The sequence below is a fragment of the Pararge aegeria genome, chromosome 1 (genome assembly GCF_905163445.1).
Source record: "Pararge aegeria chromosome 1, ilParAegt1.1, whole genome shotgun sequence".
NCBI classification, from domain to species: domain Eukaryota; kingdom Metazoa; phylum Arthropoda; class Insecta; order Lepidoptera; family Nymphalidae; genus Pararge; species Pararge aegeria.
The window spans coordinates 20,612,287-20,635,397 of NC_053180.1; the positions used below are offsets into that span (position 1 = coordinate 20,612,287).

The 23,111-nt window shown below is 37.1% G+C and overlaps 1 protein-coding gene and 1 non-coding gene across 3 annotated transcripts in view; both read right to left on the bottom strand.

Moving 5' to 3' along the window:
* The window catches only part of LOC120637291, a 78,373-nt gene that overhangs the window by 37,632 nt on the left and 17,630 nt on the right, over positions 1-23,111 (bottom strand). The window lies entirely within an intron of this gene.
* Trnam-cau lies at positions 15,780-15,852 on the bottom strand. The gene has a single exon. It is a non-coding gene; the product is annotated as a tRNA-Met (tRNA).

Here is a 23,111-nt window from a genome sequence, read left to right on the forward strand (position 1 = left end):
AATATTTTATATTTTGTTTTGTTTTAATTTAAGTTGTGTTTGTAAACAACTTCAAAAAAGGAGAAAGTTTCTTAATTCGACCGTATAGGTATATGCTTTTTTTATGTTATTGCGCGAATAATTTCGTCGTCAATGAACCGATTTTGGCCCCATGATAAGGATATCAGGGGTTGGGTATACCCAGCAATTTTCCACATTTTTACTTGGCACCGAAGTACAAATGTTGGAGAAAATATATTTTTCTTCCTTTTTAGTTGTGTAACAACGTCGGTTCTTTTTTGACAAAATTTTTTTTTTTTTCTGTTTTTAACTTTATTATTTTAGTGTTTCTTTCGTTACAACAATAATATCACTGTAATAACAAACACCAATGAAATCGTGAGAGCAACCTCTTGCTAGGGTAGGTATGAATACAGTTCTTAAAACAGTACAATAACTTTAAAATATTCGCGTGTGCTTGTATTACATAGTTAGAATCACAAGCATGAAATTGAGACAATATTTTTTGCTCGTGGCTAATGAATTTTGTCAAGTATTTGTAACTTGTAGAGCTCAGATAGAGATTTAATTCTCAAGAAGAAGACACAACACAATTTGCAAACAGGAATAAATCAATAGATTATGTTTTATTTATTAGCAGTAGTAGAAGAGCTGTTTGTGACGCAGCTTGTCCTGGGAAGTAAGCACTACTGCCATGCTAATTTTTGCCGCCAAGCGGGTTGCCGGTGTAAGTACTAGGGCGCATAAGGCTGAACACCTACGCCTTAGGTTGATGGCCACTGGGGGCATTTAGTAGAACGTGTTGCAGCTTGCCGACGTCTCTTTGAGACACAAGAGTGGAAACCGGTATTTGTAACACAAGCTACGCTTACTTTGGGGTTATTAAAGTCCTACTTCTGGGTATCCTCTCATAGGAGGGTTAGAAATGGAGCATCGACTACGCGGGCTCACCCGATCATTGCCACATGATGGTGGTCACTGGGACGTCCCTTGGCCTGTCTAACAATGTTCGGGTCAACCCGGAATTCGAACCCAGTATCTAGCTATCCGTAGTCGAACAAATTAACCACTAGTCTTACAAGGCATCCGAGAACACCGTGCAAAGAAGGTTGATGGGCAAAGGGGGCACTTTGTAGAACGTGTTCCTGGCATACCCCACGAAGTTATATTGCTCTGTTTATATGCGAAAGTTTTCCACTTGGTGCTTGCTTCATCAATTATTTAAAAATTAATTAATTATTAAAAAAAAACTCTTTTGAAAAACCTTGAAGTCAATGCACTCAGATCGATTGCTTTCTTGTATTATAAGATTCCGATCGGCTAATTCAAGCTTCGTTCTAAACAATTGGCGGGCAGGTACTCGTAGGTACATGAGAGGCGATATTATCGAACGTAGCTAATAATCTACTGCTGGCTCCCATTGTATGACTAATGGTTGGCTTCGGAGGTTAGGTTTATCTTCCGCCCTTGAGATTACTCCTTTTAATTAAAGTAAAGCGGGTCACGTTATCGAACTAGATGGCGCCACAAGATCCTACATCGCGAAGTTTTATCAAATGCGGGGAATATTTATAACTTGTACATATGCCATTCTTATAATCACAATTGAGTTGTGATGTACAATAAATTAATATACCTAGTTACTTTAAGAATTGCATGTCATAGACTGCGACTAAACATGTTTCATATTTTTCATGTTTTAAGCAAATAAACACACACACACAACTGGAAAATGATTGTGTGATGAACATTAATGTTTTTCTGTGCCTGGGTGTTTATATGTACATTAAAGGTTTTTATGTATCCTATTTATAAAAATATTCATCAGTCGTCTAAGCACCCATAACACAAGCTACGCTTACTTTGGGGCTACTAAAGTCCCACTTGGGTCTCCTCTCATAGGAGGGATCAAAATAGAGCATCTACCACTCTTCTGCAATTCGGCATGGCGGGCTTAACTGATGATTGCCACATGTTAGTGGTCGCTGGGACCGCCATCTCATTGAAGAACAACAGTGGAAACCGGTAATTTCGTATTTATACTCCGGAGTAGTACTAAATATTTAATTCAAAAACTCAGCACGACCTGTCAAACAATGTTCTGCCCAACCCGGAAGTCCCCAGTATCTCACTATCCGTAGTCAAACAAATCAACCACAAGAACAATGAGGTATCCGAGGCCACGGTGCAAAGGGGGCCGATGTAATTCTCGGGATCCTACGATCCTGATTCCCCCTGAGGAAGGGAATTTTCAGGCGATTTGCAAACCCAAAAAAGTAAGTAGGTTGGTAGTACCCTACTCTTTATTAGCTCACTTCAATAACGCAAAGGTATTATAAGCCAAACAATTGATGAAGTACAATTTATTATTCTTAACATAGTGCATATTATAGCACACGCATTTTTCCAAAAATCGTAGAATTATGATTAAGGTAAAATGAAAAAAAGTTTGAGTAATAACGATTACGCAACTTTTCCAGACACAAAATCGAGTTTTGAATGTTAATTTCGCATCGACGTAATGATTACCCGAAAATCCATTACGGCCATGATTACTGCGTTAACATGGGCAGCACCGCCACGTTGTAATGATGGCCGCAACTCGTGACCGTCAGGTCTCTCGACATAAACGCTGATTAATTCTCGAACCCGCTATCAATTCGCTACGTGATTACGGTACTTACCTGACTTCTTTGTAAGGCGGAATTACGACCTACAGCAGCAGCGGTGATGGATACCTACTGCCATGGTTGATAAGTTAAGATTCCTGCTCGGTCACTAAGGCTTAGCTAAAATTACGCTATTTAAAGCTTACTACCCAACCTTCCACGCGGGAGACCTGTGGGTTAACTAATTATTATAATATAACAAATAAATTTACTACAACAATACACACATCGCCGTCTAGTCCCAAAGTAAGCGTAGCTTCTGTGATGGCTGCCAAGATGACTAATGGATATTTTTTTATGAATAATATACATAAATACTTATAAGATACAAATAAACACCCAGACACTGAAGCACATTCATGTTCATCGAACAAACATTTCCCAGTTGTGGGATCGGCCACCCAAAGGCTTGGGCACAGAAAGCAGGGCCGTCTAACTACACACACCTTACATGTTCAATATAACAACGGGTTTAAAATACTGTGTCTTTCTGAGAAAAAGAGGAGCTCAAATAATATCAAGAGTGGAAAGAGTGAGATTTTGCTATCTACGTTTACTTATTCGATCGCGTGAACGTTAGCTACGATTTATATAGCATTAAAAGAGGGTCATCTAGTGACAGTGATGCGGTGATACCCAGTGGGTATCACCTCAACTTCATTTTCGGGGGCCGAGTTCGAATCTCAGCACGCACCTCTAACTTTCAAAGTTGTGTGCATTTTAAGCAATTAAATTATGGCTTGCTTCAAAAACATCGTGAGGAAACCTGCATGCCTGAGAGTTCTACAAAATGTTCACAAAGGTTTGTGGAGTCTACCAATCCGCACTTGGTCAAAGTGGTAGACTACGTCCTAAACCCTTCTAATTCTGACAGGAGGTTCGTGTCCGTGTGTGGGCCGGTAATGGGTGGATAGTGGTGACTTATCGATGATAAAAATATTTTTCATATCTGTGATCTCCGCTACAACAATCAAAACACGAGTGCCGAGTCGATTTGAAAGCGTGCCGAAGTGGACCGAACGTGAGGTTCAGTGATAATTAAAAAAATACTCAAAGAAAAAGTAGTGCAAGTGTTTAGAATAGATAGAATATTTCCATTCCAGTTGTTCGTATCGTATCAATCGTGATGTGAGAATCGTTCCACATGAACAATTATTATGGACTCTTAAAATCATGAAACTCTAGCGCAGCGGTTGACTTATGTGTGGAAACCTTCAGGTTCGGTTCTCTGCTGGATCTGGTTTTAGCGGCTTGTTACCATAGTGCATTCAAGCAATTTAGTTTTCCAATAATCTTGTCGCGTAAGAAAACTCAAACCCCTTTGAAGTTAGCGAGCTGCAACATACCTTCGTATAATAAACATTTCGTTTTTAACATTTTTTTTGAAGGATGGTAGCTGATAACCACCTTAATGGGGGATGAGGGCAAGCGCGAAACCTCGGCTGGAGTTGAACTTCAGGGTTCATCTACATCGGGGTGGAGTGAAAGACGTACACTCGAGGATGCCTCCTGCGAGGTTACCTCGAGTCGACGTTTCGGACAGTATACCAGCGCGACACATGCGACTTGACACGACCTACCTGTATAGGTATCGTCAACATTATTTTTATCTCTACCTATCAATAATTTAATGCAATAGAGCGTTAGTATAACAGAGCTTATGAAATAGTTGCAATTATTGATTTAATTCATTAGTAAGTACTACTATTATCATTAGTTTTAGTACGGTTTATTTAATAAATGTATGTATCTGCAAACAATAAAATATCCTAAGTGTTCCAATATTATCACAATGTGGGTTGGATCCTTTTCGTTTACCTTCTTTCTTTATCTAGTTGAAAGAAGATCTGTTCCCAGCCGTGAAAACTTAATGACGATGATCCTGAACTCTGTAGCAACTAGTCTGTATGAGCTAGAAGTGTATATAGTGCAAACTGAATGAGTTTCCGATGTTTGTGAGTGAAAACACCGCGTTACGGAACAGCGAAAGTTTATGTTGACGTGCGCCAAGTGCTAATCACATTCCGCAGTTTCGTTCTTATTTGGCTAAGGAGCGGGCCAGTGATGCTCTCACGTCGACACTCGATACCATAGACTTATTTATTTAGTACAACAAAAAGATATAACTGATTATTTCAAAGTGGTCTCGTAGCCCTGTATTTGAGGAATTAATATATCACTTGCTTTAACGGTAAAGGAAAACATCGTAAGGAAATGTGCATGCCTGATGCCTGAGAGTTTTCAAAACGTATGAAAGTCGTGTGAAGTGTTCCAACCTGCATTTGGCCAGCCTTTTGGAGTACGACCTAAACCCTTCTCATTTTGCTAAGAGACTCGTGCCCTGTAAAGGGGGCCGGTAAAGGGTCCACGGTGGTTCAAGGAATGCTTATCTCTAAATAGATTTCTCACCAACACTAACTGAATTTGAGTCTAGCACTCTAGACAGGTAACACTGTGGTAACGTCACATACCAGGCGGTTAATACTCCTTTTTGAAATATACATCTGGCCTAAGTGTGGAGGGAATTTTTCTAGGAGATGCCCATTTGCTCTTGATTTTAAGGAACCTATATTACAATTTATGTTGGAGCCAGAAGGACATTTCAGACAGATATTTGCTATGGGCATCAGAAACGATAGTTCGCAAGAAGAAAACTTTGTAAATACATCATCCTCGAGTTATTGGATTCATATTAACAACACAATTTCTAAAATACCTAAAAATTGAAAGTTTATCTGTTTATTTACATAGATATTAATATAGTTTGCTTTGGTCTAGCATTGATGCACACGAAAAGTAGGTAAGTTTTCCATTACAAAATGCACGTCAAAAGCTTCGTTTGTTTAAAAGGTTCTCGGTACATCACTAGTCTAAAAGAAAGCAATGGGATACGAAGTTCCGATATCCCTATCCACTTCCAACGATCCACGGCATTTACTGGATTCCTGAACCGTTTCCTCGTACAACTGGTTTTCCATTTACTTTATTTTACTCGAAGTATTTAAATGTTTGTCTTGTAGCACCTACTTGATATACCACCGCTGGGCACAGGACTCTTTTATGTCCAAAGTCCAAACCAGAGAAAATTCAGAAATTATATATTCCTAAAATGCCAATGCAGAGGATCGCACACTTAACCTCCCACTTGTAATACCAGCTTATTAATGTGCCAGGGGCGTCGCCAAACGATGATATTACAATTTATGCCAAAAATCTCAATAGTTAGGAACACAAAATTCTGATAAACCTTGTCTTCTTGCTTTGAAGATATTTAAGTCAAGACTAAGTATTTCGAAGTAGTCTTGTTTACAATTTCACTATCTATAAGAAATCTTTCTTTCAAACGCCACAAAAACTGGTCTTGACTCTTGAGTTGTTAAAGAAAAAGAAAAGAAACAATCAATTCGTCTATTGCCAAGTTCGCCGACCTCGCTTGCCCAAGCAGGAGAGAAAAAAGTTAAACTGTAAAGTTTGCAATGTATTTTAAGCAAAAACATCAATCAATCAGATTTTATAGACTAACAAACAGCCCCAGTTTCTGAAAGGCTCATCAAATCAACAGCCTACTAGCATCCCAAAAAGTTAACTAACTAAAGCCATTAATTACTGGCGTACATGTTATAGTTCTAACTTGTGACCATGGTACCCAAATGATACACAATTTAAAAAGTCGTTCTTTTTTTATTTATTTATTTATTTAGAATACTTTATTGCACAAACTTAGAAACAATACAAGAAACACACAAGAAAACAAAAAAAATAAGTAAAATTAAAAACAATTAAAAAAAAAAAAAAGTTAAATACAGTTGTTTGCAAAGGCGGCCTTATTGCAAAAGCAATCTCTTACAGACAACCCTTGGTGAAAGTAATAATAGAAAACCAGAGGGACAGTGCAAACAATGAAACATACACAGGCAAGAGAAAAAAAAAATATATATATATATATATACTACATAGTATATAACATACACAAAAAAGAATTAATAAAATAAACATATATAAGTTTTATTATATATTATATTTCATTATGATAACATTTTTTTTTTTACATTTTCAAACAATATTGGTTGTGCTTTCACTCATGTATCAAGCTAATGCATTTATTAAAGTTTTATGCTGCACTCTTATAATTTGAATGTGTATTGTAAATTATTTGGCCTAGATGCCTGTCAATAAAAACCTATCTAAATATATTAAGTAGTAGTATTATTTCGTTAAAAGTCACTCTACGCACAGTTGTAGTGTCACAGTAGTTATTTAATTAACAAATCTATTGTTGATTAATCTGGTAATCAACATGGTAATGAGCGATTAATAAGTCTCGCCGATTCGGTAATATTATGAGCGATGATAAGCGTACAGAAACCGACGGTCAATCATGACCGGAACGCAGTGATGCAGCAACGCATTGGGGTTATTGCTATTGATGATGTTTCTTATCGATGCGTGCATCACTCAAAAAATATAACCGCAAAAGTGCCGAGAGAAAAGACAAAAGATGGAGGGAATTCTATTCTAAACTTGATACTTTGGTAGATAATTTTTCTTTATGAAACATACCCCAATTTTTGGGGACTGCCGGTAACAGTGAAAACTAAAACTTTGTATATATATATATATATATATATATATACACATAAATACATATAGATAAAAGTACATAAATACATATAGCTCATGGAAAGCGTGCTGGGACGATTAAGCTAGTTACATGATTTTTGTTCACACAAAAAGTGCTCCACGCGCCTAACGAAGTTCTCACTTGAATTAAACAAAAAAATGAAACGAAGTAGATATTGAAAACGTAATCAAACCCGATCAATATTGACCAATGCGATTACACATGTGCGAATCAAAAATCGACACTACGACGTCGTAATCGATGTTTGAGAAACTGAGATTAATGTCAAAACATTAAGAGATGTTCTCAAGTCTCATGCACTTGCGTAATTCGAATTCTTGAGGTGTTAATAACACCTTACGTGCGAAGCTTATTGCGTATTGCTCATTTCATTCATTACATGCTCTAAAAGTATTTCTATGCCTCCGTTATAATATAACTCATATTTTTATCTCTTTGTGCTAATTTATTTCTTACCTATCTCGATCACAAAATCATAGTCATTCATTTTTTATGAGGTAGACAAGCGTTTTGTGACTATTATGCCTTTGTGAAAAACAAAGAAGAAGTCTAAATGAAAATTAGTTTATTTTAAGTAGGCCTAGATACTTCAAGAAGTTTAGAAACGCCTGTCTCTTTGTTATGGCGTTTGAAAGGCAGATACTAACGTGAAGAAATTTAGGAGCTGCTGTTTTTCCACATCAATCATGATACTAAAGGTAAAGCAACCTTTGCCATTTTCCAATAACTCTTACATAACGTAAAAATGATTATATTTTTTTAGATCCTTCTACTATTTACTTCGCGATTCTTTCCCGTTGTGCCATAAATTTAAAGGTCTGCCTTTCTATCTGTACGTCTGATGACAAGTTGTCATGACTCCTTGCCTATTAGCGGAAAGCAGCCCTTGATTTTCCAAACATTGCCACTAACGTTCATTCACCTATACGAAGAGTTTAAAATGAAGTGCAAAGGCCTATAAAAGTAAACAAATAAATAACCCGGTCTATGTTTCCGTCTGTGACGTTCCGTTATCGTGACTCGTCGGCGAGTCCTTGCGGTCACGATCTTGTGACTCGAATACAAAAACGTAGTAAATGGCTTTCATAATCGCAGTTATTGGGAATGGTGACAGGTTGCCGCCGCGCCCTTACGCCGATACCTATGTCAGCTATGGCTATAGGAACCCTATTATTTCAGCAAAAGTCATCATCATCATTACATTATCCACCCATTACCGGCACTCTGGCAGGCACAGCTCTCCTCCCACAAAGAGAGTTTAGGCCACTACGCTGGCCCACTGAGGATCAGTGGACCCACACGACTTTTAAGAACATTGTGGAGAGCTCTCAGACATACAGGTTTCCTCATAATGTAAGTGTTCAATTATCTAAGATAAGAATGAAAAAGGCAAAGAGACATGATGCTTATAAATTTGATATCCCCAATAGTAAGTTATCAGTGTTTATGGATGAAAATATGTGGCCAGAAGGAATAGCGTTTAGGCGATACCTCTTTTTTAAGCACAAAGGCAAGCACGCTCCTCAGACGGCGGAGACAGCGGCAACGGTGTGTAACTAAATAACTCTTAATGGAAAAAAAATATGGGAAAATCCCTCTATGGAGCACTGGGTTGGTACACACACACACACCCAGTGCTCAAGAAGGTACTTACCTTAGCTAGGAGATTCCCAATTTTTTATTATTTATAGGTTTGGCCAATTTTAGTTTATAATATAGTAAATAAGATAATTTTTATTGTTGTAGTATGGATTTTTATCTGAATTAAACGTTATTAATATTATTATTATTATAATGTTTTGCTTCACCGTTGAAGCAAGTGATAATTTTATTTCCTCAAAACGAAAATATATTAGAAGAGTAAGGAGCGCGTACTGGGGTTCTAACCACTGGACTATCACCGCTTCCCGCTTACGCAGCTTAAGTCGCACCTTATCAATTTGTATGAATTTGCCACAGTACAGCAAGCTCTTAAATTCAAACTGGCATTCATCATCGTCATGTCAACCAATGGACGTCATCTGCTGGACATAGCTATTTGTAGGGAGTTCCAAATACCACGGTATACGCACAATATTGCCTCGCGGCAGCCAGCCTTGGATGCCTCTTCCTTATTTATTTATGATAACAACTTACATGCATTGTTTACCAAATAATCTTATTAGTATAACTAATATGTTTGTCAATTACAGGTGTACATGAGACCAATACGAATACTTATCAGCTTGTTTATGTAATAGATAAGTAACAGTAAGCGGAAAATACCTTATAAACCTTGCTACGGTTTATAAATTATATTTTTTTTTTATTCCATTAAAAATCTCTTTTTTTTATTATCGGTTTCAGAAATCCATTTGTAATGTAATTCTAGTAATCTTAAGTAACTTAACGAAACTTTATGCGTTTACTTTTAAATGATTCGACATAGATAAATAAATAAGCAAATAAGTTAGCCCTTGACTAAAATCTCATCTGATCTTCCTTGACTAAAATCTTATCATCACTTATGCAATGATGCAGTCTACTAGGGAGTATGGCAGTTATATTAAAACCATAGTCCTAATTGGTTTCTACGCGACATCGTACTCGAACACGAATTCGCTTAGCGACACATCTGTCGATAGGTGCTAACTAGACGAGGCCGAAGTTATCCCACCAGAAAAAAACATAAATTTATACAGTTCTGCACGAAAGTCGATTATTTTTGGGGTCACACCTTTCCCGCACTCTCTCTACAACTAAACGGTATCTATATGATCTCTTTATACTTTTTCATTTGGAAGAAGTGACTCCATTTTATGAACCTGCATTAAAGATAACTTTAATGGTGTTCACAAACTTTAATGTAGGTTAACTTATGTGCAATAATTACTAGGTACTTGCACTATTGAGTGTATTGTAATACACTCAATTGCTGTTGCTACAAGCTCTGATAGACGATAGTTATACTACTTTGAAAACTACAATGGAATTAATTTACTTTGAACACTTCCGTGTGTGAAACTGGATTCAGATCTACGGTTTTTTGTTTAACGTAGGTATTATGTAATTTTATATCTTGCAAATTTTAATTTATATGTAGTGTATAATTTTGCTAATTCCATTGAAATAGGTACAGATTGAATTCGAGGGAGCAGTTGATGTATTAACAATAAAATAAATAATGTAGATATTTTCTTTAATAGTATTATTTTGGTATTAACTGACTGTTGTGAAGGTGTTAAAAAATTTAACCCTAATGGGGTGAAATTGCTAGATTCGAATAAAGGACTGTAGTTTTTTTTAAGTTAGTCACATTAAAATCTGCAATAGTACTACTAAGTTTGAAATAAATTTCTTGATTAGGATACTTTTCTCGTTAAAAAGTTTATTTTTGAGCTGTAATATGTTTTTTGTACTATCTGTTACTGGTGACACTGCAGGCGTCTGTACTTGCATGTGGAGACGCGCCAGATGTCATGCGATCTCGTATCATACGTCAACGTGCAATCCGTCGCCTGTGACAAGCCAAGCGTCAGATTGCCTGATGTACGGGCCCCTTAAAAATTTAAAAATATATATATATATATTCTCGCACAATACACACATCGCCATCTAGCCTCATAGTAAACGTTGCTTGTGTTATTGGTACTAAGATGACTGATATTGATGAATATTTTTATGAATAATATACATCAATGGCCTGTACGTCTTGTGAGACGGTTCAAACACTGTCTAAGCGACACTTCTTTGTATGGCTAAATAATCGTAATAAGCCGATGCGCGAGTGACCGCAAATATGGCAGTTGAACCCTTCGGCGCTATCTGAAGATCCCGTGTTTTGCCTTCGTATGCTTTTTTGAGCAAGATTACCAAGCCAAGCTTCGCCACAGATACGGCATCCCTCATTACTTATAATATACTGATAAACATTTAGATGCAAGGATGCTGCCCACACGGGTATTGTGGTGGGAAGCTATACACTCCGCTCGTACTACATGCGCCAAGGTCACTCGCATGCCAACTCGCGGCGTGTGTCGACAGTGATTCATTGCTCATACAGATGATAATGAGATACAGGATGCAAGTCACATTCATTCTTATCCATGCCTAACTAATATATAAGTACGACCACGCTTGTATTGATTAAAGGGATAAAAACATTTAATTCCAAAAGAAGGTTTGGAAGGCTGCGATTTGGTAAGAAGTCGTATTTAATATCTTAAATATCTCTTTTTCACTTCACATGCTATTACAGTTGTCGTTTATGCTATTTCTCAATAACTAAACTGTATTTTAAGTTCTAGTGCAAGCATGTAAATAGTACCTATTTAGAGTGCTTAAAGCCTTTACATAATCGACTGTTTTGCCTATACAAATGACAGCTAAAATCTTGTCCCCATTTGAAGTGCCATTGTACTCTGGAACTAATATTATCTACTCTTTTTAGTTATTTACATATTAGTTCATTGAACACTCGTTATATGGGTTTTTAACTTACAGCACAAAAAAAACAATACTACACCGGCTTTTATTACTTACCGTCAGGTGGCCACCAGCTCCGGCAATTATCACTGTAAAAAATAGGCAAAGCGACCTCTGAAATTTTGTTTAGGTTAATTCACATAAACTTACCGAAGTATATAATAACCTCGATTCACGTTATTAGCATAGTGGGTGCAATGTTGACACTCACAATAATTATTAGTGGCATTGGTAGATCGTGACTATAGCGTTCGTACTTCGCGGTAATTGTTACGTGACAGTTTTGACAAAATTCGATTTGGTCATAAAATTAATAAAACGTTGTGTGCTGTTTTAGGGTTCCATACGAAAATGCCCTGTTAATGGCACTCTTATGTATGTCTATCCGTCCGAACAATATTACGAATGGATCTGTACCCTTTAAGCAAAAAAATTCGAGACTTGAAATCCCCTTATTGTGTGAACTTTAAGGGGATTAAAACTTATACTTGAAAAAGGAGCCGTATAGTCTGTCTTTCAAATCATAGAACACACTGTTGGTATATGGTGTGGTGTATGACACCATAAACCTTCAGAAAACGCTGACACACACTATGGTTTCTAAGCTGTGACCAAAATAATACTCTTGTTTAATAAGCCAGCTTTTGAGCGCGACTTTTTCTGTTTTCAAAAAAAGATTGAAATCACTCTGGACCCGTTACTTTTCAACTGATAAAAAGGTTTTTTTTGCCGAGATTCAAACTTTAATTAAGCCAAGATTGGTTCATTGGTTGAGGTACATATGCAACAAAGAAAAACACTTTCGCATATATTTTATAATATCATCTATTTGTATGGAGTACCTACCTATGGATACCAAATCAATAAATAAGTAGACCTATACTTTTCGTTTCAAAGTACACAACCTCGCGAGCGAGCCTAATTCGCACTTGACCAGTTTTTAAATTATTCACCCTGATATTTTGAATGGCTTGAAAATAAGAAAGGTCGACCTCTTCTCTATAACAGCTATAGCGCACTTGTATAGCTTTTACTGGGGCGATAACAAACCACGGTCGATGTTTAAAAAATACTAAAAATACTTAATTTTTATTACAGATATTGCCATCCTTCTATGTTATAGGAGCATTCGTTATATACTATATTCGAGCACGTTTTAAAAATAAAAATAACGTTTATTTCGGATAAAATTCTATGGCTTGTGATCACAGTAAGATTAAAAATACCATTTATTTTTAGTAACTATGTTAATAATAAAAATTTCGCCCAATATATCTCCAAATTAAGGGACCCTATTGAGCACTAAGTGGCTTTCTCATTTATTGCTTATAATATTAAAAATACTTTTGGAGCGCACCCTGTTCATCACTGATGCAGACCTTTCTATCAGAATTGCATAAAAATCATCAAAAAAATAAATATAAATAAATCTAGCTGTGATTATAATTTAAAAAAAAACTTCGAGGTAACATGAAGTTTCAATGAAAAGCCAAGGTGTCGTCAACAGAATGAACTTCTATATAACCAAGTAAGTACTCAACACATTGATACGTTATTGATACAACCTCAATAATTTCAAACCCTACCTTACAACGTCATAAATAAAACGGTACTGAAGTGTTCCGCGCGGCCTTACGCCGACCTTACGCTTACATAACTACGTCTTTATTTGATCAATGCATTACCACTTTATTTTACAATTATCAAAGAAAAACCAAACCAAAATGCACCTAACTCCCGTGGTATAAGATTGAAATATACTATCTACTACTGCAGAACATAAATGTGCTTGCAAGTAAAACTTAAGAATATGTTTTTGCTGCTGACGAAATAGATTAACTAGAGATTCAGCTCTATTATTATTAAGGATAAGACTGAGTTGATTTGATAAAGATAGTAAAATTAAAGTTGTAAATCGTTGCCAAATTGCCAAAAACATCATCCGCCTGTAAATGCGTTAAAGATGGCCTATCGATAAGCTTACGGCATGAAGTGTTGAAATTATGATTACTGAATTAATACATAAGTACAAAGCAAATTATAATGTTTAATTTAATACTTACACCACCTTTTGATGTGTTGGTGGATCTGTAAGAAAAATATTCTGTTAATAAACAAAAAAACTTTAATCACAATAATAAAGTGGAATTAATCTTACTAACCGCCCCATAGATGGCGTTAATTAATGAAAGAATCATTCGAATGAGTTGAACAATTTAAAATGCTTACTAAGTATTACTTGAAGTGCCTTAATATGATGAAACGTAGGTTAATATGTCGAAGCAACGTTAAAATTAAGAACTAATAAGTTATTATGACAATATTAGTTATATATATAACCGATTTTTATTTTTAAACCGGGGGTTGATAGCTCCAATTTCCTAATACTTTCTAAGTATTACTTGTAATAAAAACAGTACAGTGGTAGTCAGGTTTCCGTGTTATAAAAATAGATTGGTTTATATTTTAAAGCCATTTAGGGAAAATTCAAAATGGCTGATGAGTACAAAACATTGAAACCTTATCCTGTATGTCGTAAATTATTTAGGGTAAGCAATGCATGTTTGGCTCCTAAACGTAGTCGCTAAGTGTCTTGTCAGAAGGCTCAGAGTCACTCGGCAGGCCATGAACAGAGCAATGTTCGGAGTATCTCTACTCGATCTAATCAGGAATGAGGAGTTCCGAAGAAGAACCAGAGTTGCCGACATCGTTGAACGAGGCGCGGAGCTGCAGTTATAATGGGCGGGGTACATAGCTCAGAAAACCGACGGACGTTGTGGTCCCAAGGTGCTGTAATGGTGACCTTGCTGCGGTAAACACAGTGTTGGTAGACCCCCGATAAGGTATTCCGTGGTATTCGGAACTCTCTATAAAAGACCTATGTCCAGCAGAAAACATCGTGAGGAAAACTGCATGTCAAAGGCGTGTCGAGTCCACCGATCCGCACTGACCACGGGTGGTGGACTACGGCCTGACCCTTCTCATTGTGGGAGGAAACCAGTACCCTATAGTGGTCCGGAATGGGTTGATATGATGTTAATAGTCTATGAACAAATAATAACACTCGCGATGTGGGTTTGCTGCGGCATTGTTTGGTATTTGCATATTCAGTTACTTTCGTAACGAACTGGCTGTACGCATGAATTTGTTGGCGCAACCACGAAAACAGGTGGCCGCCGGTACGATAACTGGTCCCTTGGCCTTATTGCTGGGAAAAGCAATTAAGAGACAGCAATTGTTTTAAAAAAACCAGCTTCAAAAGCGACTAACAAAAAAAATTGATTAAACAATTATTTGATACTTTAGTTAGACAATCTTATGTATGCCATTTTACTTCGTGTTTTGTTCGAGTGATTTCACACCGGCAACCTTATTAAAAAATCTTTTAGTAGACCTTTTTGTGACAGAGCTCGTCCGGGTAAGTAGGTACTATCGCCATGCTTATTTCTGCCGCTAAGCAGCATTGTTGCAATGCTGTTTTCCAGTCCTAAGTACAAGATAACGGCGATTTTCGGCGATTTCGATTCCCTCAACTGGAAAATGTTTGTATGATGAACATGATTGTTTTTGTGTTTCGGTATTTATCTGTATATTATAAGTTTTTATGTGTTTTATATTCTTAAAAATATTCAACAGCTATCTTAGTCCGTCAATTTTTACAATAAAAAAACAGTTACAATCATTTCATAGGTTTGTGTGGTAGAAAATTCTTAATAGTATTAGTCTGCAGTTAGGACGGTGCCTTGAGGAGCAAGCGTATCGTTCCGGTTATAATCACACGTAATCTGTCCACTAGCCCACGTTAAAGCAGCGTGGTGGTGGCTATATACTATTAGAGAGGAGTAAAGTTAATGAATTGCATTTATTTAATACTAAACTGTAAATGGGATAAAATAACAGAAGGATTACGCAAATTTGCCAGACAATCGGGCGTTATTTGAATCGGTTAATAAACTATTAAAAATGAAAAAAAATGGGTTCTTAAAAACACTAAATAAAAAATTTGCCCCGGGTGAGGATCGAACTCACGACCTTAAGATTATGAGACTTACGCGCTGCCTACTGCGCTACCGAGGCGTACTATAAACTTGCGAAAAGTTACGTCATATTCAATTATGACTAACGAGAATACCGTGTCCCAAGTGAAAACATAGATATATTATATTATTTATTGCATTTGCATTAATTTATTTGAGTTATATGATAAGTTTTGTCTGGGCGGCTTTGGCCGTGAGTAGTTACCACCCTACCGACGAAGGCGTGCCGCTAAGCGATTTAGTGTTCCGGTGCGATGTTGCGTAAAAACCCACAGGTCATCTGAGAGGTTAGCCTGCTAAATCTTAGACTGCATCATCACTTACAAACAGGCGAGATTGCAGAAAAGGGCTAACTTGTAGCAGAATAAATAAAAGAAAGTACTACTAAATGGTGACGTCACTGAACACTGAGGTAAGCAAAAAGGGAACCTACGGCCTATGGGGTAATAGATATTATGGACTGAGAAATCTCACTGCTTTGTAGACCCCTCTGGTGTAGTGGTGACTGGTAAGTTCTGTCGTCTTATAAGAAAAAAGTACCAACTTCAAAGAAATTGACTAGTTGGGAATTTATTTTTCCTCACTTTTCTCAGGTCCTATCTAGCGATACTTCGGCCTTAGCTTGCTACCACGCTACCGACAAAGATATGCCAAGCGATTTTGCGTTCTAGTACGAAGCCGCGTAAGTAATAGTAACTGATTAAAAGTTTGGGTATAATTTAACTGCCATAGCAGGTAAGCCTAGGGCTAACTTGTAGATAAACAAAGAACAATCCCATACAAACAAAGATGTACACTTCGTATATGCGTTAAAGCACTAACTATGCTAAAGTTTTTTGTTACTCGTATCTTCATCCTGTAGGCGGATCTAGCTAGCTAATATTATAACAATTATCGAGTGACCTAAAAAAACATAATGTTACCATATTACGACCATATCTGATATAATAACTAGCATATAAAATGTGCCTATAGAGAAATAATTCAAACATAGGAATCTCGTTCGTCTTGAAAAAGGTCTTAGGAAACTGGTTCTTCGAATCCATTTAAATCTTGTTAAGGTTTAGAGTTTTAAACATTTTTTAACATTTTTCAATATGGCAAATGGGCGAAGCGAATAACTGTAGTTCCATAATCAGTTATTTATGGACGGCGACTATACATGGCATCACGGCGCAGTCAGTATGGCAAATGAACTGAATATAAATAAGTTTGACTCAATAACTGTACATTTTTAAGTATAGTTAAAGCTACATTCTCGGCAACTATTTTTTTTTTATTTCAATTATTTCATAGTATATATAATTTACCAACTACAAAAAACTAATTAAGTGCCTACTACTAATCCATTGTAAAATAATAAATGCTAAGGTGTCTGTTTGTTTGTTTGTTACCTTTTCTCCACTTCTTCTGCCAGATTTATAAGCATATAATACTATGTGTAGAGAGCCCTAGAGAGGAATATAGGTGTCCTAGATATGGGCATAGGATACTTTTTGTCCCAAAAAGCAGGATATCTTTTCCGAGGAATTTTGAAAAAAAAATTGACTTTATTAACTTGACAGCTTAACCGATCTTGACGAAATCTTGCATAGAGATAGCTCACATCCCGGATATAGAATACTTTTAACCGCGGGAAACTCACCACCATATATACCTATTAACATAAATAATTGTAAATGCCTCGTAGCTTTAGGTTTAAGTTGGCGAACGAAGTTATCACCATCCCCTTACAATTATGTGATCAAATATGTATGAACGCTTCACAAGTGCCTGTGATGGGTCTACATGAATAAAGAATTTAAATGTCCTACTTAAATCTCCCATCCAATATAGTTAATCGATCCGTAACAAGGTAGAGTACTGATTAGGTATGCTCCGCGCGGAGTACTTTCATTCACATGTCCTCTGCGGTTGATTAACAAACGGGTTGGGGTACACAGTGAAGAGAGTCCGCGCAGGGCGTGACGTATCACTTTCTCCTAATTATACTAACCATGTGGCTCACGAGCTATTGTGTCGCTTGTTGTCTATTGGTAAATTATACTTAAGTAGTTGAGTCAAGACTCGAGACGGAGATTTGAAAGTGAGAGCTACTTCATGAACCCGGGCCCCCCTAACTCTGCCATTTCAGACGCGTCATGATCAATGACAAAATATAAATGATTTTTTTATCAAAAAATGATTATTAGGCTCCGCCTGGATCATGAGTTCCTTTGCGAGCGTCATGAGGGGTACCCCTTTTTTTTTTGGCGTGGTGGAAATCTTTATTACTACCTCCGACCCTTGGGTAGGACTGAGGTTATGTGGGACTCCCCCCTCTAAAGGGGTATACCCAAACTAAAAACCACCACGGCATGTCCCTCTTGCTTGCTTTGTTAGACGCCCGGGGAACCCGTTGTATACCTCCCGGACGTCTACCAACCACCCCAACTGATTGTTGGGGTCCCTAATAATGAGGAGGGGATGACGGGTAGCTAGATGGAGGGACCCGTTGAAATCCTTTATCGGCTTAGTAAACTCCTAAGTGACCTCAAGCGGTTCAATAATGCATAGCGTTATAATAAGAGTACCAAATAAAGCCCCTTTTTTTTTTTATTTGTCATATAATTTTAGTTTACTTATGTATTACGGAAGAACACAGTTAATGTTTGATACATCGCAGAAGCAAGGCAAAAAAAAAAAAAAAATTTCAAAAAAATTCTTTCTCAAAAATTGTGACTGTTAAAATATTGATATAATTTATTTTATTGTTTTCTCACATTTTTATATATATATTTTATATAATAGGTGCCTATTTTATAAAAATGTGAGAAAACAATAAAATAAAGACAAAACTTTAAACAATCTGTCAATAAATAAAAGGGCGATGTCCACTTCTGGCTTGGCGTAAAAACCAATTCCCACACCAAAAATTATTCTGCACTAGCGGACCCGGCAGACGTCGTCCTGCCCGGTAAAGTAGTCCTACCGGTTGCATTGTGTTTGTTCTCAAATAAATCAGGAACCCATTGAAATGTACACAAAAAAATATCAAAATCAGTCAAGCTATTTAGAAGAGCTAGTTGATAAACACACGAACAAAAGAATCTATATATTAGTATTTTTCTCACAGTTTAAACCATCCCTGGACTTCCACGAATATTTAAAGATCTAGATAAGCCAAATCGGTCCAGCCTTTTTCGAGTTTTAGTGAGATTAACGAACAGCAAATCATTTTTATATTTAGTTATAGATTATAGATTGTCATTAATGAAAACATGTATCAAACTACGATACCAACAGCTTGCCTTACTTTCGGTGGTACGGAAATGGGAAAATCTAACACCGGGCTGATAGGATAATTTCATACCAAAAACTTAATGGTGGAAGTATTTGGTTTTTTGTTTAAATTTTCATGTAATCATCATAATAACATTTATGAAAACCAAGATCTCCTTATTCATCATCCAACATACTAATATTATAAATACGGGAGTGAGTTTGTTTTGTCTGACAAGGAATTCTGGAAACAACTGTTGAGGAAAACAAACTGTTTCCACGGGATTAAAATGGGGAATAAATCCAAGAATGGGGAAGAATGCGGGCAACAAGTATAAGTGCCTAAGACAGGTGACAGATTTAACTTTTATATCATGTAATAAAATAACGAAAAGTTAACTTCATATTTCAATAGGACAGGTCTGCTCATTTTATTATAGTCTCACTGGAGTAGCAAGGTGTCAAGGTTGTCTGTCAAAGAAACAGAAAACTTATTCCATATAATTGTATTTTAGTTAAATAATATCAAGATCAACCTGTGCGTCGAAACCAGAAAGTAGAGCTTAAGCATCTGATTACAAACCGTACCCTTTGATTGCGCTCGACCTTTAAATACCACGGCGTACTCAAGCAGTGTATTTTAACCTAAAACCCGATACCTCGATAAATATAACCCAATAATGATATCAATATTTTATACTTATGGGACTTCGAAATGGAGATAACTAACTAAAAAATAAACTTAATTTCGGTACGTGTCCTATGTGATAGCTCACGTTACAAGTAACAGGGTCTCAGCAAAGTTTACTAACGACCAAGGTCACAGACACTGCAGAAGACCAGATGGTTAAATGATGAGAGATGGAGAGGGAGTTTGTTTGACCAAGCCAAGGTCCACCTCAGTCTAAAAGGCTTTGTATATCGGTTGTGAATTTAAGAACACACCGCAGGCTCTAAGACTTAAGTTCAAAATGACTTTTTTTTTAAAAACTTGACAGAAATAATAATGACTTTTCAAGTAGTAATTTAGGCTATTGCAATGTTTGGGGAAATACTAAATTTATGTTACAGAACTACATTTCTTTAAAAGAAGTGCTTAAGGTACGAGGACAACAAAGTTTAATATTCTCACAAAACATTTGAAAATACATTCTAACAAAGTTCTACTGGTATGGAGGAGCAGCAAAAAATCTGTAATCGCGCTCATTAGAAACAATCTGCCGGTCGGTTACGGCGATAATGGCGGCTGATGGGTCCCGCGAAGGTTTTTGTGCCGACTACAGCATTACACCTCAATCATCAAGTTGTTCGGGTCAAATCGTTCGCCCACGGCGCAGCGGCCTGACGGCCGGCGGCAACGACTCTGAAGGCTGACGAACGAATATAATGATGCAGCCCATTGAGATGTATTGATAGAGAAGACACCACTTTTTTGAAGTTATACTTCTTTAGCGGCGAAACTTTGGGAGTGAAATTATACGATGTAACGAAATGCGCGCGCACGATTTTACCAGGATGAAGGTAGTTGCGAAACCGAGTGAGAGGGGAATACATCGTCCGCCAACTCACTTTATACGATGAACTCGTACGGCTCATTCCGGTGCTAACTTGTAGTTAGCTCTAAAGCTAAGTTGTAGTGGAATATAAATAAATAGTGGAATCTGGTGGAAAGCGATGAAGCAGTCTGTGATGGTAACGAGCTGATCTGTAAGGGGGTATACAGTTATGTTGAACCAATACTCCTATTCGGTTTCTACGTGGTAACGCTTAATCTAGGCTAGTGTGGTGACAGTGGTGGTACAGCCCAAGCCTCCCACCAGGCCAGAACAGCGATAACCTGGCTGTACCTGCCCAAATTCAGTAACGCAAATTACATAACGTCCTTCTTTGCCCCTAAGCCCTCGAGAAACTTGTGATTGTATCGTCGAAATACATTTTAGGGGAAGAATATATAAACAGAGCGACATGTTCGCAGGGCATGCTAGGAACCTGTGCCACAAAGTGACTCCCTGTGTCCATTTAACTTAGGCATTTAGCTTCACGATCCTGTAATTCCACCGGCAACTACGCCCGCCAGACTGGAACACAGCAACGCTGCTTTACAGCCGAAGCAAGCATGGCGGCAGTTCTTCCCATACGAGCTCCATCACAAAAAGCGCTAATACTACTAAAATCAGTCAGGCCGCGTGTAGAAGCAATGGACTAAATAAACCTTTCGCTCACATACAACCAACATATTTTTCATAGAACTTGCATATATTTGCCAATAGGTACTACACATAAATGGTCAAAACAGCATAGCGTCACTCATAGCATAGAGTTATGTCGTCAAGTAGATACCTATTACCTAACTCGGACAAGGTCGCAGTTGAAGCCATCAACGAGAGGTATGCCTGCATTCTTACTACAGATCGACTTGTGTGCTGATGAAACGTGATAGTGTAGTCGGTTATTTCATTTTGAATTTTGAATTCGTAACAAATCGTTTCGTTTGAATGCACGCTTATTACTGATCAATTCGTTTATAAAACCACCATGATCTATAAATAAAAAGTAAAACGTTAGTGATTACATGAAATTAAGCATAAAAACTCTGTAAAAAAGATGTGTTAAAAAGTAGAAATACAGTTTTTCCAGCAAACTTAAAAAAAACTACGGTAAAGCGTACTTCTTCCGCTTAACAAAATATAGTATATACTTACTATATACCTATACTACGACGATACACAAATCGCCATACAGCCCCAAAGTAAGCGTAGCTTGTGTTATGGGTACTGAGATGACGGATGAATACTTTTATGAATAATTTACGTAATATACTTATAATATACATATACACACCCAGACACTGAAAAAAACAGTTGTGGGAATCGAACCCATAGCCTTGGACAGAAAACAGGGTCGCTGCCCACTGCGCCAATCGGCCGTCTTATTATATCGAATAGAATAGAATATAAATTATTTTAATCAGTACATAGTATTTATTGCAAGAAATAAATCCTTGTTTATATTTATATTGCAAATATTATAACTTTATATTCAGAAGAAAAAAAATTAACATCCAGTAAAGCAGTTACGTTATGTACATAAAAGTTTGTCGATTCGATCGATCTGATTGCAGCTCATTTTAAGACCTTAATAGCTAACACAGGACGTTGATGGTTTGATGGCATTAAAATAATTACGTTAGGTAGATTGAAACTTGGAAACCCTTAAGCAATACTTATGTATTATGTAAATACAGTCATGACACACAAGTGCTCGTACCTACAGGCTATATCCGCAGCATAGCTCGATAAATCAAAACATACATGTATGCATTGTAAACCTACCTATACCCAAGCAACCAACAAAAACACGACACTAACCGTGGTTTTTGCAGCGGTGAGATCATCGCACAGATCACTGGCAGGGTTCGATGGATAAAAAATCTTGGTCATTTTATAAAGCGCTTAAAATGTTTTACTATACTGGCCTCCTAAGAAAAAAAACTATTTGTATATTTTGTAACGTGAGCTTTTGCTTGCGGTTGTGGTGAGAGATCGAGCAGAGGTCACCAGGAGTTAGGGAATTAATTTTTAGAATAATCATGCATTAGTGCACAAATTTAAGAACATACAGAAATCGTGTACACGACTAAAAACAACAAACACCACTCTACTTTAGTAGTGTTTCTCGAATAGGCGTTCAATCAATTAATTTCATTTTGCAGTTGACATTAAACGTTTACCATAAAATGAGGAAAATGGGAAAAGTAGCAAGCAACATTCCTCTGGTGTGAAGTGAGACGTTCACAGGGCATTTCCACTGTTTCTGGAAACAATGCACTGCATGCAATAATGGGGGAATAAAGATTCTTCTCCTTATCTATGTTATAGAGGCCTCTCTTACAGTGAGAGGTGAAAGATATCATCATGGTCATTATCCATCTGTTACCGGCTCAATACAGGACACGGGTCTCCACCACATTGAGGAGGGCTTAGCCCGTAGTTCACCACGCTGGCCAAGTGTGGATTGGTAGACTTCACACGCCTTTGA